At 42.2% G+C, this 18,606-nt stretch overlaps 1 long non-coding RNA gene across 1 annotated transcript in view; it reads left to right on the forward strand.

Moving 5' to 3' along the window:
* The first annotated feature begins 13,528 nt into the window (after positions 1-13,528).
* Positions 13,529-18,606, forward strand: part of LOC119497217 — a 37,215-nt gene continuing 32,137 nt past the window's right edge. Inside the window, exon 1 of the long non-coding RNA XR_005208885.1 lies at positions 13,529-13,657. This is a non-coding gene — a long non-coding RNA (uncharacterized LOC119497217). The remainder of the gene's footprint in view (positions 13,658-18,606) is intronic.

An 18,606-nucleotide genomic window follows, 5' to 3' on the forward strand; every position in this document is an offset into this window, starting at 1 on the left:
GTTCGGGCATCTGATCAGGATGCCTCCTGATGGATGCCTCCCTTTAGAGGTTTTCCGGGCATAGCCAACTGGTAAGAGGCCCCGTGGTAGACCCAGAACACGCTGGAGAGATTATATATCTCGTCTAGCCTGGGAACGCCTCGGGGTCCCCCAGGAAGAGCTGGAAAACGTTGCTGTGGAGAGGGACGTCTGGTATTCCCTGCTAAGCCTGCTGTCCCCGCGACCCGGCCCCACATAAGCAGAAGAAAAATGGATGGAGTAACATAATAAAACATGCTATAGCTTTGTATGTTTCATTTGCAATTCAATTTCAACCATTTTTAGGAGAGAGCAAATGGCAAGTAAAAAGCAAAAATCTTCTTTTTTTTCCATTTGAGAATGACACCAGTAATAGCTGCAGCTGTACTGGAAATACTGTCCTCGTCTTTCCTTTGCAAATGAATCCACAGGAGTAAGAAAAATACTCTCTCAAACAACTAAATTGACCCAGAAATACAAAGCACATCTCGTCCAGGCGCTGTTTCACGCTGTGCTATAGGGTATTTTAGAGAAGATTCTTCCATGAATCTTTTTATGATGTATGCATTCATGTGCTGCTGTGTCCCTGCGAACATCGTTATGGTGATTTGCAGGTGAGAAGCTTTCACATTTCAACCAAACGATTTTCCCAGCTTCAGCCTCTTTTCACCTACAAAACATCAAAACAGTTTTCAATTGGTTTCAGCTGCGGGAAAAAAAGATAGGGATTACAAAAAAATATGATGTAGACTCTATACAGCCTGGGAACAAAGACACTAAAGATAGTATAGTTGAAGACAAAGACTTTTTTGTTGTGAATCTCGGAGAAGCTGCAGCGTCTGACTTATCAAGTCTGTGGAGTATCATTAGTACAAAACACTGGGCTGAAAAGAGGAGCCCTGCTGCTTCACGCTCATCATCAGAACAAGCGAGGAGAGAAAGAACAAGAGAGGTAAAAAACTCACTGGGACAAAACACCAAGTTGAGTTTACAGAGAGCCTCAACGAGGCTGCCGCCAACGTCGAGGTTAGACAAAAAGAAGAGGTGACACTTGCACCAAGATCCTTTTTCCAGACGGCCCCCCTTTTTTCTTTTTTTTTTTTGCTTTGATGAGATCTGCACTTGCCGGCAGGGCGACAGCGAGACACCATCTTATTTCACTCAAAGTGATGAACACAGCATTTTCCTGAAGCCTTATCTTCAGCAACACGGTAACACGCAGCGCGCCGCTCCACTTCGATATCTGCGAACGTATAAGCAGAGAAATGTGACAGCGCTTGTAGAGCCGACTGCGTCTCAGCCGTTATCACACAAACAGGAGCTAATGTGCTTAAACACTGCCGCTGCTTTCCTGTTGAATCCTTCCTCCTCGATCAGACGAATGTGTCATCGGAGACCTAATAGATGAGTTAAACTCTCTTATGAATCACGTAACGTGCACACATGTGCTCCATTTTTACATGCAGGAGGCCTGGTAGGTTACCCCTCACCTGACAAATAGGAGCTGACAACCGAGAGGCTTGTTCATTTATCAGCGGAGGGAAAATGAAAAAAAAAAAAACACCCTTTTGCATACAGATTGCAAAGCCTTATGGGAAAGTCACTCACCAAAGAGACACATCTGTGATAATCTAAATCAAAACTTAGTGGTGCTGTCAACAAGTTTGATTTATTTTTTGCATCACAGCAAGCAGATGTAGGACTAAGCAGACTTTAAATTCTTTATATCTTTAAAAGTCAATCTGACAAACCGCCGTCAGGCATGGACTGAGAGCTGGTCTGTTTCACATCAGCGCTATTTTCGGTAAAATGCCACAATTCACTGTGGGAGCTGTATCACATTTTCCTGATAGGTGCAACGTAATCTCAGAGAACATCTCTCCGAGTTTGTTTCGAGCGTTAATTTATCCGGGGAACGTCGGCTGAGCACAGCGTCGCCCCTCTTCACTCATTCAACCCACTTCCACTGCTTCCCAGCACGGCCACAGTCTGCTTTCTAGATGAAGCTCTTATGAGGACGCTGCTTGTCGAGGGAGCGGGAAGCATTATTAATTTATTTTCCTCTAACCACATTTTCCCAGTCGGTCCGGGAACTGGTGACTCTCCAATCACAAACCTGATCTCTAACCTCTGCAGACGGCTGTTCGCTCTCATACCTGCACTGAACTGCATTTAGCATAAAATAGTTCATAAAGCTCACCATGCATTTGTGAAAAAATCACTCCCACTATGCGCTATTCTTTCCTGCAGTGCTTGAAGTGGAAAAAATAAATAGTGCCAGAACTCTCGTATTTGCATGTTGGCGTGTGTGTCGGCTGTTATCGGCGATCTCTGGCGACTTATACATTCATTTTTTTCTTTAAGCATGTTATACTGTGTCAGTCATAATCAGCTGTGGTTTAATGCTATATTATTAAACTTTGGCTATGCATCTTCTATAGTGGGCCTATTATACTCCAATAATATTCCACCTGGAATATTATAGGGTTAAAGTGGTGTGTTTAGTGTTAATAGTTAAAGTGCATTACTGTATTATTTATAGCCTATAGTTGGGTATCATTCAGGTTTTAGGAGCAGTGTCCCAGTCAGGATGCTCCTACATATTATGCAACAGGATAAAGAGACACATTCTGCATTTTGACAGTGAATTACAGGTACTAATATTGGGTTTAGAGATCCTCCCCCAAGAAAATGTGAAGGTTTTTGACTTAAAACTATGCAATTTAACATAATTTTGGACCATTATTATTACTAGTTAAATGATTATCTCATTATTTACACATATCACAGCCTTCGTCTGAACATTTAATTCCTCTGGAAACTTTTAAATAATGTTTCATTATTATATCTGTTCACTAAATATTTTACCGAAAGGACGTGAACATTGTGTTGATAAATTACAGCACCCTCATTCTCACCCTCTCTCCCCCGTGCCGTGTGTCAGCTCGTCCAGATGTTCTCCACATTGTTTTTATGTTCATATGGGTTATGAGGCACGGCGCAAATACGCTGGCCCTGTGCCGTTATGAAACGCCATTATGAATCTCCCAGAGAACCTGATAAGGAGACAGCAGAGAAGAGTAACAGCAGCTTGTGTGTCGGCAGGAGTAAAATGAAGAAGTGCCGGTACTGTGTACCGGTGAGTGCCGGCTCACTTCGAGCATTGCATTCCTGTGGTGCAAACCTGAGGTTATATAACGATTCACTTTTTTTTGTGATAACGTTTTATAAGTTGCAGTAAAATTTGCAAACGTTGGGAAGCACTTGCCTCCATTTGCGGATACAATATATTTAGCAGTTAGAAATTAAACATTAAATTGATTAATTCTTAATTATTAATATCAGATGATGATGCTTTAATTATGAATGAGACCTGCTGTGTTAATGTAGGATGTTGTTTGACATCGTCGGCGCTGCGGAGATAAAGTTTTGATTAACTGAAAGGAGCTTTCTTTGTGCAGCTTCAGAGCCCTGCATGGAGCACAGTGTGCTGTTGTTCTGGCCCAGATTTTAAGGAAGACAAAAGGGGTCAACAACAGGCTTATTTCACCGCGGTTGCTTCAGAGAGTGGCTCGTGGTGTAGACACGCTGTATTGCCCGCTGAGGTGGATATTGAAAAGACACTACAAAAAAGTAGACAGCCCAATCCATTACAAGGCCTCTAGAATTACATCTTCCTGAGATACAGCGGAGGCTTGTGAGACCCAATCCACTGCGTTCCTGGAGATGGAAACAATTTGGCCCATGTTGGCTAATTCTCTGAGACGATGTACTCACCGACAGCGAAAACGGTGTAAGACGGGCCAAACTGAGGGAATCTGCGACTGAAATTTATTGGACATAACTCCAGAGCGATGTGCTCCCCCGAAACGGCGCAGACTTGAAAACATCTGGCGGCATAACCTCAACCACGGATGATGAGTAGGCTTTAACCTCAAGCTTTTTTCTTAATCCGACATAACGCTGCAATTTTTGTGTCAGCGGATTGAGCAACTATAAAGAAAGAGCTGCACGTCTTTTGTTCTGCGTTTCACTTACACAGAGAAAAATGTTGGGAACAGATGGCTCCCCCTTGAGAACGACTGAAGGGTATGATTCAAATTAAAAGAAAAATGAATTATATGAGGGGTTCCTTTTGATTGAATTGTGCCCTAGCGACTATTACCAAGGGACAGAAGTGTAAGAACAATAAGTGTTGTGAAATGAAAAGCTTTGTTGTCCATAGACGTGGATATGTGTTTTTTTAATCTATGATGCTGTGGGATGTCGGGTCTGGTATCCTCCTCGGCGCTTTACAGACGTCAAAGAGAGCACATCGGAGTCGTCGCAGCAGCTGTCTTGTTTTGATGACATCAGCGTGAAGAAGTCCTGTGGTCCGGAGCCGTGATGTCATCCATCCACCAATCATGCTCAGGATAACCACCAATCTGTACCTCTGCAGGCAAATGCAATACTTATGTTATCTGCAAGAACAGAAAAAGCGTTGAGCAATAAAGCTGCCATTGCAAATCATTGGTCAATGTAAGGAGACGTTATACTGTGCTGCATGTCTAAAATCTAATGCAATTTCCTCATTCCTTTCCTCTTCAAGATTTGATTATATGCATACACTTCAAAGCTCCACAGGGACACCTTATAAAAACCCATTAACCCGACGGTGACATTCTGTCAAATTGAAAAACTACATACTTTATTGTGGTTTCTGCATAAACTCATTTTGGCAGGTTGATACAGGTAAAATGCTCCGAGGTAAACCATCTTAGTTTAGCACGTTAGCATACTAACATATGCTGACTAACACTTAAACAGAAAGTAGAGCTGAGGCTGATGGGAATGGCATTAGCTTTGCAGGTATTTGGTCATAAACCAGAGTATTGGATAGAATGAAATTCGGACCTGATGATGACAAAAGGTTGAGATAAAAGTTATTACAGTTCATCCTCTGGGGACAATAAATGCTTCTTTCAAATGTCATAGCAATCCATCCAATAGTTGTTGAGGTATTTCAATAAAAAGGCAAAATATCAACCTCATGGTGGCACTGGAGGAAATGTCAGGGGATCACCAACATTATTAGGATACATCATCTGGGGACCATGAATGTCTGTACAAGTAGATGTTGAGATGTTGCTGTTCACGATGATGCTGCTAGATGAAAAGTTAAAGGACCGGTGTTTAACATTTAGAGGGATCTATTGGCAGAAATGGAATATAATATTAATATGTTTTCTTTAGTGTATAATCACCTGAAAATATGAATCGTGTTTTTGTTACCTTAAAATGAGCCGTTTATATCTACATACGGAGCAGATCCTCTTCACATAGCTGGCCGCCATGTTTCTACAGTAGCCCAGAACGGACAAACCACTGTGTTAACTTTTCCTGCTTGGGCCAGGGTCGTGACTCGCTCCAGAGTTAACCCCCGTCACTCCACTCAGCCGCCAGGACACAAGACACGTGAAACCTCTGTTGGTCTTGAGAAGCTGCAGCATTTATTTCTGCACAAACTGCAACTTCCACTGTACCTTCACTTGATCTTCTCCAAGCTAAACTAACTCCGTCTTCTGCTCCACATGCTCACTTGTTTGCTCACACCATCACACACATTCGCCACTCTTACAACAACTGGCTCTAGATAGGGCCATTCAAGTTTTCATGTCGGCCACCGTAGTTCTCCTACACGCTTGGCACACGGGAGATTTTACAATCTGTAATCTCACCGCTAGATGCTGCCAGATGTTACACACTGTGCCTTTTAAGGGATGAACAAAGGTGTTGCTATTCATCCTGTGGGAGAACAAATATCAGGACATTTCATCCAATAGTTGTGGAGACATTTCACTCAAAACCACAAATGTTAACCTCATGCTTTTACCAGAAGAAAAGTCATGTGATTGCCATATCCAAGAGGATACACCATCTGAGAACAATGAATGTCAGCGTATTGTACCGATCCATTTCGTAGATGTAGAGGTATTTCCGTAGATTACTTTAAAACTTTGGCCTGTTGGTGGTGCTAAATAAAAAGTCAGCGGGTCACCAAAGTCAGTAGGATTCATCCTCTGGAGAACATGGATATCTGCACCAAATTTCATGACAATCTATCCAATGGTTGTTGAAATATTTCTATTTCTTTGACCAAAGTAGTGGACTGACATCCTTAGAGCCTTTATATAAAAGACAATCTCCATTTCCTTTCCCTTTTCATTTGTTTTTTATTTACATGCTAACATCTCATTTTTGTCCAAATGAAATCAATTTAAATGGCTCACTGAGCTCGTTACAGGACATTTATGGCCAAGCGCAGTCTCTAAAGCCACACATTAATTCACTCAGCAAACCTCAGTCATCCTTCGCCCCAGCCACCATTTGCTGGTGTTGTTTTACAGCTTTTAATTGGTCACTGCTGTTTTCTGGTTTCCTAAATGTTTTTTGGTAACATAACCGCAGGTGCCCCCAATTGTCACGGAGTGTTTAATGCTCAAACAACAAGAAGCAGCAGCAGGTATTTACAGATTCGGAGCATAACAAATGAACATGATGCCCTAAAAATATATTCCTCATGCACAACAAAAAGGTTTTCCCACCAGGGGAGGATTATGTGGCAGAGACAAGGAGTCGAGTGGAGGTTTCCAATTCCTAAAAAAAATATCTTCTGCTGGCAGTTTTCAACATTTGGGTTGTTCCATATTTGGTTACACATTTATTTTAAAAGTGGCTTCTAAAACAAATGTATTGAGTTTTTGTGGCCAAACAATTTCATACTTAGACAATAAGCACACACAGAGCAATATGAGCATCCCATTGGACTCTTGTTTCTTTCCACCTGTTGAACGTTAGCCCATCGTTCACTGGTGTTGACATAGCTGTGGTTCGGTCCACCAACTTCAGAGAAAAATATCCGGTTTGGGGTTTCCACCACTCATGTCATGTCATGCTGGGAAAACTAACTGTGGTTTTACATAAAATCAGTGGTTTTAAAATGAATGGAGGGAACAAAGAGCTTGAAGCTAAAAGATGCAAAAAAGCTGCAGACTGTTGATTCAAGCACAGCGAGCCATTTGATTCAGTGTTATCATCAAAAGTTTCACAAAATGATTACCTTGCACGGCAACCGGGTCTCACTCCCAACTCGTCAAATACCGCCGATTGGGCAGCGCAAATCGGCATTGGAAATCGACCCACGGAGGAACACTTTAGAGATAGTGTTTGACGAACCGGGCTTACAACTAACTCCAATGTAAAACCCACCCCGTGGCATTATTCGACAGTCGGAGCAAGTGACGTAGTATTAACAGAGTAAGAGTCTGCTAAGGGCAAGCGGGAGTGGTGGTGGATGGATCAAACAAACACAAGACTTTCAACCAGGAGACCGCTGTTTGTGTCCCGTGTGAAACTAAAAGTAACGTTGACTTATTTTGTCATTTCAGTCGTTGGTCCCGTGACTCGTTGGTATCGTTAGTCACGTGAGTCACAGAGGTTTATTTTGAAAGGACACTATGCATAATGAGCGTATATTGCCACGCAGTCCCTCGTCAGTCCTAGAGTAATGCCAGAGGGCTACCCTTCTTGGTCTCCGACACCGAGGGAGACCAAGCGGCGGTATTTGACGAGTTGGGAGTGAGAATGTGTTGTGCACAGCAGCTGGATTCTCGCAATGTCACTAGATAGTGTCGAATCGCGGGATCACATATCATACGAAAATCCATCTTGTCATTCTTTAAGTAATGTGTTTGTGTCTGGCAAGCCAGAGCACAGACCAATCAACATCCTGTGAGGAGCTACTGGCAGCTACAAGCGTGGCTTAGGTGAGTGTGAGGCGACACGAAGAGCTTCATTCTAAGCATCAGTGGCGGCCCGTGAAGAGTTTAGCATAACTGCAATAGCATCTGTTATATCAGAACTGGAAAGTATTTCTTCATTGAAAGAAGAGCAAAGAACGGCACTGAAGGGTTTTCTTGATGAAAAACCTGTTTTTCTTCTCCTGACTGGCTTCAGCAAGAGTTTGATTGACAGATGATTCATCCAATCACCTGCACAGGTATGTTTTGAATGTGCCTGCCCTTTTCCAAACAGTTTCCAATGACGACTTCTCAGATTGTTATGTGTAACATCCATCCACAGCCATTTGGAGGGGTTAGGTTAACAAAATGGAGCTCCTCTTACCAAATTGTTTCAGTAGCTTCAGTAGCCATCGGGTAAAAATAGCTGTTAGATAATAAACACAATAAAACCGCAGGTCAAATTCATGTAATTATTCCATCATGTCAAGTTCAAGAAGGAATGCAATGTTTGTATAATCCCATCTGTGTTGAGACTTTGTATTAATTCCACATTAATTTGATTATAATGCGTTGCAGATTTGTATACAAAAAAGCCTGCACATGCTCATTGTTTAATATAGTGATATTAGCGTCTTCAGTCACTTCTGTATTTCCCCTACAAAACCTCGAGACATCTGAGAAGGAAAAAAAGTGATAGATGAATGCAATTTCCTGTCAACCTCGTGAAAGCAGCATGACTCCAGTTTAGCATTCCTCCTAAAATTGGGAGATTCCAACCACTTAACCCAGTCAGACACATGAAGCCACTCAGCAAGACAAATACTCTGTTTGATCCCAATAATTCAATCATCTTATACTCTCCTTCCAAAGTATGTCGAAGTGGCACGAGCAGGTAGAAACGGAGCTGGGATTAAATCCTGCGTGTTTCCGCTTCAAAAGACACTGTGACTATAGTCGGCGAAACGGGATGAAAGATTTCCATCGCTTGTCACAACGCTGGCGGATTTCTTTGATTTACCTCGGATGTTCATTTTTTTTTTGTTTTGGAACAGTCTGCACATGAAGAGCTTTGTTCCAGATTTGACATATCTGAGATATCAGTGTAATAAAAGGTAACATAAAAACCCCATTAACGGTCTCTTCAAAGGATAGGATGACACTTTTACCATTTTTTTTGTTTATATTTCAGATTAAACCCCTTTAAAAGACAAATAATAAAAGACATCACCATCTGTGCTTGGGGTTAAAAGTGTGTAAATGGTGGTCCGGACATCATGCTGTGTCTGGAGCCGGGAAGCTTCCCAAAGCCAGCGGAGATCACATGTTTAGAAATGAACTCTGTGGTGAGAGGAGGGGGGTTATGGGAGACACTGTTTCCTGTTTCTAACCAGCACTCCATTCACGAAAAGCCCCGAGCTTGTCAAAGTGACAGCTCCATTGACAGCCCACTAGTGACACATTGAACCGGGGCGAATAATAACAGACTCAAACTGAAAAATAGGCTGCCCCAGTTGTCCTTTTGTCTGAGATGCCATTAAAATTCAGAGGAAAATAGCTGGGTGAGAGACTTGTGAGCAATTACTCCTTTGGATGCTGTAACTGCAAGATAAATGCTAACCTGATCCAAATCGCCGCAGTTCAACAGTTCCATTCATTTATTGTCATTTTTTAAATGAAAAGTTTATGTTTCTTAATGTCAGGGTGCAGATGATGAATAAAACCAATATAAAAGTGTCTAAAATCCCTCTCTATAAATCTTTCTGTTCATTTATCTTTCTAGTGTAGCCTATGTTATATATTTTCCTCCCTCTCTCACTGGTCGTGTCGTCTCACTACTTGAATTCCAGCAGACTCGGGCTGCAGGTTATTTGTCATCCCTCATTTCTTCTTTGATCCCACTGCTTTCCGAGGCTCAGGCGATTCACCCTTTTTGTAATTAATAACAGGCTTCTTTCTGGGGAATTCTACTCATTTGTTTTCTTTTTTTCCCCCCAGAACCGTCCAGCTGTGTCTGTGCGAATCCCACAATAATCGTTTTTTGGCTATTGTTGGTGCACACTAGCAAGAAAATACACTTTATTTCAGTTTTAGCGAGAAACAAGGGGGATAGAGTGGCTGTTGCATATGCGTGCCAACGGGCAGAGGAGGATTGTTCTGTTGCTTTACTGGCCCACCTTGGACCTCAGCTGATGTCATTTCCTATTAAAATAATTGGCCTTGATAGGAAACAGGAGGGCTTTCATATTCGCTTCATCCAAAAATATGAAACTAATTATTATTTGGGATCAGGTAGTTGCTTGTTGGAAAAGGCTAAAGCATATTGCTTTCTTCAGGGATAAATTATCCGCTGTTGTTCACTTATCTCCTCTGCTTATTAATCAGAAACTATGTTTTAATCAGGAAAGGAGAAATTAATCAGAAAAGAAACAGAGCTCAAAGAACACCGGGAGCAAGAAAACATTAGCAGCAAAAAAATGCTGTGTTTTGCCTGGGAAGCGTGCCAGAGTGTGTAAACTAGGACTTTAGTTCTCTGCACAGCATGTGGTGTTTAGTGTCCAAGCCTCTTTCCAGCTTCTGCTTCACACGAGAGAGAGAGAGAGAAAGGAAGCAGGGAAATTAAATTGTAGCATACTTGAGTTAATCACTTAAGGCTATCAGCTGATGAAGACAAGGTCACAGTAAATGATTTATGTACCAATTTTCAGGCGACCTGGACTGTCAAGACGATCATAACGTGTGAATGGGTTAAACACTGGAGACCTCAAATTGGAGTAGGTCTGGACTGAAAATGTCACACATTTGTATCTGAATCTGGAGGCTCCTGTGTGTCCCAGTAGTCACACATTTAATGAATATAAATAGTAATAACCACAGATTTTATCAGGTCACTATTTGTCTTTAGTCTGGGGTCGTTTTTGAGGACGTAACTTGCCCAGGAGCTGTACGTCAGGAAAGCCAATAAGTGAGTAAGGATTAGGGTTGGCAACTTTATCACTACCAAATTAGGGACAAATGGTGCCGTGCCACGTTGCACGGAATGACTGCTGGATGATCCGGATACTTTATCACTCGGCAGTCGAGCCATTTTAGCTCTTAGTACATCCATGGCTGAGCCCCTGAAATGGGCCCTCCGCAAATCTGCTTTACTCATATCAACGCATGTGCATGCTCTCTTTCTTCTACTTAACACATACATGTAAACTGAGAGGGAATTAATCAGTAATGGGGGCTGTGTAGGATGCACTCCAACTCTAGCTAATAGTTTATATCAGTAAATTTCTCAGGCCACGTTTTTCTTTTTTATTAAATAGAATATTTTCTATAGAATCTTAAGATAAGTAAACATTTAATTTAAAAATAAAATGTAGAAAATAATAACACTGAGCTCTGGCTCTGCTGCCTGGTAATTACTCCAGTCCTCACAATATTATAAAATTAGTTTTGGCTCTACAATGTAAACATAAGCCTCCAGGCTATGGCTGCATAGCACCTGTAAATTATAGATAACAATGATATTATTAATTTTATCAACTGCATCAGGCCCATTCAAGCTGGCTCCCCCAGATTTCCTTTTATGCATTTTCAAATATAAATCACTATTTATACTATAGCTTGACCTAGCGGCTGGGCTCCAGAAAGCTTTCTCCTTCTAGCCCCCTTTATGGGCGGGCCTGCAGGGCGGTGTGATATTCCATCCATCCATTATCTGTCACCGTTTATCCTCGGTGTGGTGTGGTGTTTCTTATTCTAAGAAATCACAATTTGGACCTTTACAAAAAAAAACATTTCAAAAGAGATTAAGAGGGACACAATGACTCACCAAATCTACTTTTTCAGGGATATTTTTTGCTGCTCTTGACTGATTCGAGCCGTCCTTTGTCCTTTTGCACAGCAAGAGAGAAGTCCTTACATGACATGATGTAGACCTTTAAAACAAGAAACAGCTGGTCGCGGGCGTGCTTGCAGGTGTTATGAGCTATATGAGCTGGGTGATTAGCTTTCACAATGCGATTGCTGGCACTGCTCAGTAAACAGAGTGGTGTTTTCCAAAGTTGACATTGGCATTATCTGCTGCATATGCTGTGATGTGTCTAATAAAGCCATGCTTTCTCAGACAGTTAATCAGAGCTTGACGTATTCCATTTGTAGTTTCATCACGGTCTTCATGAAAGTCAAGTAACTTGCACTGCAAATATCCCAAACCCCAATCTTTGGCCCTAAAACATTCATTGTAATCATCTCACCTTTCGCTCTTCCCATCAGCATCTTCTTCACAACATTTGAGTCATGAAACAAAGCACCGTTTAGACAGTTGACAGCTGATTAATCTTATCATGCACATACAAGGGAGGCTTCACGTGTCGTGATTTTGTAATTTTAAAAAAAAGTTGATGGAAATGATATTTCTTGCACCAGTTACTATGGCCTTTTTGTGCATTTCTGTGGGTGCTGAGTTAGGTCATTCTCACCTTCGTGGGCAATTGACAATTCCAGATGGCATAAAGTACAGACTGCTGACGCCACTGCTGACGGGCTTAACCCACGTCTATTTTGCTTTCCATTGTTTGTTGTAGCTGCACAGTCTTTTCTTGTTTGCAGGTTTATCCGTATTTGCAGGTTGATCCATATTGTGCCAAACCGTCCGAAAAACATCAGATGTTATGAAACTTTTTTTTTGGGCAAGAATTGTTACATTTACGCTATACGCAATTGATGCATATAAGGGGACCTGTAATATGATGACAGGTGATCTCTCTCTGACGTGATCGGCACATGATCTGCTGTTGCTGTTGTATCAGATTTAGGATCTGTAATGGGCCTATCGCACAGAATACGGTTTGCGCTGCGCCCACCGCGGGCTGCGCTTTGCTTGGTGCAGCAAAAAGCCGTAGTTGCGCCATGCAAGCCATCGGAAATACTGGGTTTCAGGGTGAAGTGGTGCCGTTGCTGCATTCTGTGTGAAAGGCCCATAAGAGTGCCGTCTGCTGATCAGAGTAGAGTAGCAGTCAATACGGGATAATTTAGGCCGCGTATAGGACAAACTAATTTTGCCCAATAAATGGGGCGTCCCAGCCAAATAGGACAGTTGGCAACCCTAGGAAGGATTGAACAGTTTTGACCAATGGAAGAGCATGAGGTGGGTCTCTAAAGATGGATTTATAGTTGGGCATTAAGGGGTTAACAGTGTAGCTTTGGAGCCTCTGCAGCTACGCCAGATGCTACGTCGAAGTTTCCGATGCCTGGGGATGATTTTTCTTGCAAAGACGACATTGAACAAGTTGAAAAAAAGCTCAGTGGTCTCCTTTAATCTACCAAAGCCATCTCCACTGCAAGAATCACTTTTCTCTCTGTCCTATTGAGTAATGAGATGAGGCAAAATAGAAGCTACCTGGATGTAACTCTAGATCTACAGTACATGCACAGCCCGCCATCGCTCTATATCACAAAGTAGATGAAAACAAGATATGCCCTGATCAGTCACAACAGCTTCCTCAGTTGTTTTTTGACTCAGTCTGTATCTCTGTCCCTGTCTTCAGCCACTTCTCACTTCCTCCAGGCCCATGCATTGCCATTTCCCATCCATCCACCAGATGCCCTCAGACTTTCCCCGCCAGTCCCAGTCACCTGACGCCTACATCCACATGCTCACCTGTTCCTCATTCTCCAATTACCCCCCACAGTATTTATACCAACCCGTTTCCACCTGCTCCTGACAGTTTGTTGTTGTGTTGCTCACTGTCTTTGCATCCAGCCACCTGTTCCTTGCTCCAATATTTTGACCTGTTGCCTCTTTTGACTGTTCAACCTGCCATCCCGTTGCCAGCTTGTAAGTCTGTTCCTGACTACAGCCTCTAGTAAGTGTCCCTTCATCCCACCTGCTTGCATTGTGTGTGTTTGTCTGCATTTGAGTCCTCCCTCTGTATTTATTAATCCTGACACTGCCATCATTGAGAAGAGAGAGACATGGTGAATTGCACACTGCCCACTTCTGGAATATCTCTCGGTTTGAACACGCAAAAAGTGAAGAAAATGAGAGCTTCAGTTCAAACTCTGCCTATAGCTTCTCACCTCCGCACATCTGGCCAATCGCTGCATGAAGTGGACATTCTTGTTGGATTGTTGGTTTTGGAATATACCTAAATTTGTTGGATGCAGCCCCACCAAATTCTAACGAAAGCGTCTGAGAAGGGGGTCTCAGGAGCTGTTCAATGATCCGACAAGCACTTAATTTGAAGCATATGACGCCTTAAGTTTGGTGACATTTCATTAAAGAGACGGCTGATGTGTCTGCCCTGATGTGACAGATGGATTCTTAGCTATATTTTAGCTATATTTTGGTGAAAACATGAGTGTTTGGAGCATACAAATGAACAGAAGGATGAGAGTTATGCTGCAAGAGGGCTTTGGCAGGCTTTAATTGATATTTGATACATTTTCAACTGTAAAAACTGGTCACTGTTTGAATCCAATTCAACCGAAGCTGAGCACGGCCGCTGTTCTCCACAGCAAATAAAACTACTTATTTTTCTCTCAAGCCTACAGTTTTATATTCCAAAGATAGATTTTGGGTCAAGTATCAGTTTAAGTTTTGGACGCTGAACAACATTTACAAGCTTTGATATAATACCAAGCCCAGAAGTCAAACAATAACCAAACAACATGAAAAGGAATACATGAATTCAGTGCTCTCTTCCAATAAAAAGGCTGCTGATCATCAGTGTCAAGAGGTTGGAGGTTCCCACAGCTCTGAACGCACCACAGCACAAAAACAAATGTCAGCAGCTACACAATCACAGAGCCGCCTGCAGCAGACTTTTCAAATCCAATAACGAGTGAAAGCATGGGGAAAAACCCTGTTAGGGTTCTCGAGCATCATTATAAAAGATGCATAAATGAAGGAGGGGAAACAGTGAATTCTTCAGCCGGGATGATTAGCAGTACTGAGGGAGGGAAATTAGATGCAAAAATAAGACAAATGTGATGTGGCAAACATACACTCGGGCTTATCCAAGTGTTTCCCAAACTGCAGTATTGGCTTGTAATATCTGGGCTGCAGTAATTGTATCTGCACAAATCTCAGTATCTCACCACTGAGCCTGACAACATTTCTGCCAACATGCTGAGTGGGAGCACATGAGTACATCTCATCTAAAAAATCTGAAGCTCAATATGGATCAGGAGACAGATTCCCACCTCTTCTCGACTTCCTATAAATTGTTATATATACACACAAATCTGCCGAAATACCAAAAGTAACCAAGACGCCATTACTGCGTTGACGTCCCCCAACAATACGCGCACATTTGAATGCAAGAAGTGAACAATTTTCTACTTTTACCTTTACTCTCTATGTAACATCACTTTTGACAATGATGTCTAGGAGTTCAAGAAGAACCTTACCAGTTCTCAGCTGTGAGTCACTAAGACTTGCCACCGCAGTAATGGCGGCGCTGCTAGATTGCGGAACACACAAAGCGGTTGCCGGATTCATCTATAGTGCCGTCGTCTATAAAGCATGAAATAGACCCGCCTGTCCACCAGAGGACAGCGTGTCAGTGTCATGTATTTCCTTGCAGAGAAGTGAATATAACATGCATGTATTAACGTGCAGTACCAAGCAACTCACTTAGGTTGAGGCAATAAAACCACTTAGTTACGTTAAGGGAAAACATCATGGTTGGGCTTAAAATAAGTACATTAACTAAGTAAAACACGTACGTAAACAACATAACGTCAGTACGGAAAACATAACGTAACTAGTAAAACAAAACATCGGTCTCGAACACAGATCTTCCGGGTGAAAGTCCTGTGTTTGTTGGACCCATCCATCTCACTATATCTGCCCACCATAAATGGTCTTTCTCACTTCATATACTAACTCTGAAGTTAGACCTCCGTCACTAGTTAACACATGACAAACCTCATGTGATAACCGTCACTATAAGACACATCACCGTCATGCAGGCGTGTAATAATAGGTTTGATCGAGATGAACTGCACCTCACCTGGAAAGTAGACGAGATCAGGCGGCAGCAGCAGGGGGCAGAGACAAGAAGCTGCGGACAGTTTCCAGCCGTTTCCAGCAGCCTTCAAAGAATTTACAGGAAGTCACAGGAAAAGTGACATCCTGTTAGATCCGATCTGTGGGCTACTTGCAGACCACGTTGGGATTTATTTATATTTGTATGTCTGCCTTGTAAAGCACTTTGTAATGAGCACTTGTTTTGATAAGTGATATATAAATAACCCTCATTATTATAATAATTATTATTTTTATCAACCACCACACAAGATAGTCTATGTTTGATGAAACCTTCATTACACAGCATGAGACTAATAGCCTACAATCCAGTGTTAAATATCACAATTACACAGAAAGTTCAGACTTTCTACAACACGTTGTTTGTTGTCAAACTATGAGCCAATCAGCTCATTGATCAGGTGACAGCCAGGTGTTTCCCAGCATGCCCTGGGTCTTGCAGGCTCTAAAAACTGCAGCTGCCTCGATCTCGTGAGGTTACCGTTGTCAACGCGTGCATGATGTCAGAGCAAATTGGGATCAAGTCACACACAAAGCTGACCGGCATTCATTGTGCTGCAAATCGCCGGTGACTGATTGTGCGCAGGCTTGGCTCGTCTCGAACGAGCTTATTCACGTCTCGGCGACATAAAACTCAACACTGACACGCTTTCCTCTGGTAGACAGGCGGGTCTATTACACACTTTACTGTGAGACTGGGCACTCTAAGTCCTGTAATTAGCTTTATTGTTATTAACTGTGACCACAATCTTTCCCTAATCGTAACCAAGTGCTTTGATTGCCTAACCCCAACCATCATCACCATATTTTATTTGCTACAACCATGATCCCTCCCTTCATAGTCAATTAGATGTAAAACAACCGGGGCGTCTAATATGCATTTAGTGTTTTCTTCCTGTGCAGCCATCCTGTTGAACTTCTGAGACACATCAAACAGATTTCTATTAATTTATGATGGGAAACAAATTATGATTTTAGTTGCCAAACATTTGTTGTTTCCAGTTTCTCAAATATGAGAATTTGCTGCTTGAATTCCTTTTGTTAATTGAATATCTTTGGATTTTGGACTGGTTGGTCATAACAGGGGTCCAGGGATATTATGATGGGCATTTTCACTATCGGACATTTTATGAACAAACAAGTAAATTGAAAAATAATCAAGAGATTAATCTACAATGAAAATAATCATTAGTTGCCGCCTTAAGACCTTTACACACAAAAATGCGAAATACTTGCCTGCGAATTTTATATATCTAGGGCTTTTATTGTGAAAGGTAAGAACGGAAGGAGTGGATCTGTTCTGCGCTGTCTTTATCAAGGTTGAAAGGAGTAATAAAGTTTGCCGTCTTGGTTCGGACTAGTTTGTAAAGACCTTTAGTCATACACAATAAAGATGGTTTAAAATGGCATTGTGGTTTGATCAAGCCACAACTATGCATTCAAATGTAGTGAAATTAGCCATAAATATATGTTTCCACTTCTGTCCCTCAAATATTGCCTCTTAAAAACTATATTTGTGGTGTGCAGTTAATGTTGTAGTTTGAGAACCAGAGCAAGAGATGATGATACACCTATTTGGTTGGTATACAGGGAACCAACAGGAAAATATTGTTAAGAGAAGACTCGACTGGAAACACAGCAGTTTGACGTCGAAGTAGCGTGGTGGAAAATCAGCGTGTGGAGGTTTTTTTGGTGGATGGAAGGGTGGGTGTGTACATTTGCCGTCAACTCTGATGACTCCGGTACGACTCACTGCAAGTGAAGTTCTTATTCAACCACCACAACCTTCAGATTAGTTTTCGGAGACGATACGCTGCCAGATTTGAACAGTGTGACCTTGTCTTAAGCAGAAGTGGAGTGCTCGTCGAGAGGGCATGATGAAGTATATGGCAGCGAATCAGAAACCTCCACCGTGATGAGCTATTATCACTCTCCCCGGTGTCGCCCTATTTCACTCCCACCTTACCACTGACCTTCATTGAACAATGGATCCTGCTGACTTAAAGGTTCCTCTGTCCTTTCTGCATGGATGATGGACGCCCCACCTGTCCTCTTTCACCCAGCACGAGCACTGCAACGAGGCAGATGTCTGTGTCGGGGGTGGAGACCCACGGCGCCACCGATAAGGATAGTCACCGCTACAGTCTTCCTCTTCTTTTTCGGGAAAATCGACTGCAGGCTCCTCAATTATTCACACTGTTGAATAATGTCGTTCTCCACCTTTATCTGCGCTTATCCTGACCGCTGATCCTTATCTGAAGGTTGAGTAATGGCAGAGTCAATGGGAGGTGGCAGGCTTTCAATAGACGGTCGTCGTCTTTGGATGTTTAAGCTGAATAACGGCGCAATTTAGGGCAAGAATGACGGTGAGAAGTTCATATTTCATGTAATGAGCTACACAGGCTATGGCAAGCCCTTTTAACATTGAATCAGTAGCGCTAATAGCAATTGTAGATGTCAAAAAAGCTTTCTGACGAGTTCGAATTCCAAGTCAGCATATCCATAATGTGATTTGGACTGGTAGCAATTCTAATTAAAGGTATAATATGCAAGAATGAACTAAAAAACAATGTATAGACTAAAATAATCCCTGTCAATCATCACTTATGTCCCACTAGAAGTGTGTGGCGGTGTCTGTTTCTGCAGAAACCCTGCCACCTGCCTGAATTTTCTCTTTTCTTCTTATTTTACTCGGGACACTCCTGGGTGTCTGCAAAGTGCCTTTTTGCCCCACGTGGGCGTGTAACCTCCAGCCAATAACAG

The sequence above is a fragment of the Sebastes umbrosus genome, chromosome 11 (assembly GCF_015220745.1).
Source record: "Sebastes umbrosus isolate fSebUmb1 chromosome 11, fSebUmb1.pri, whole genome shotgun sequence".
In the NCBI taxonomy this organism is placed as follows: Eukaryota; Metazoa; Chordata; class Actinopteri; order Perciformes; family Sebastidae; genus Sebastes; species Sebastes umbrosus.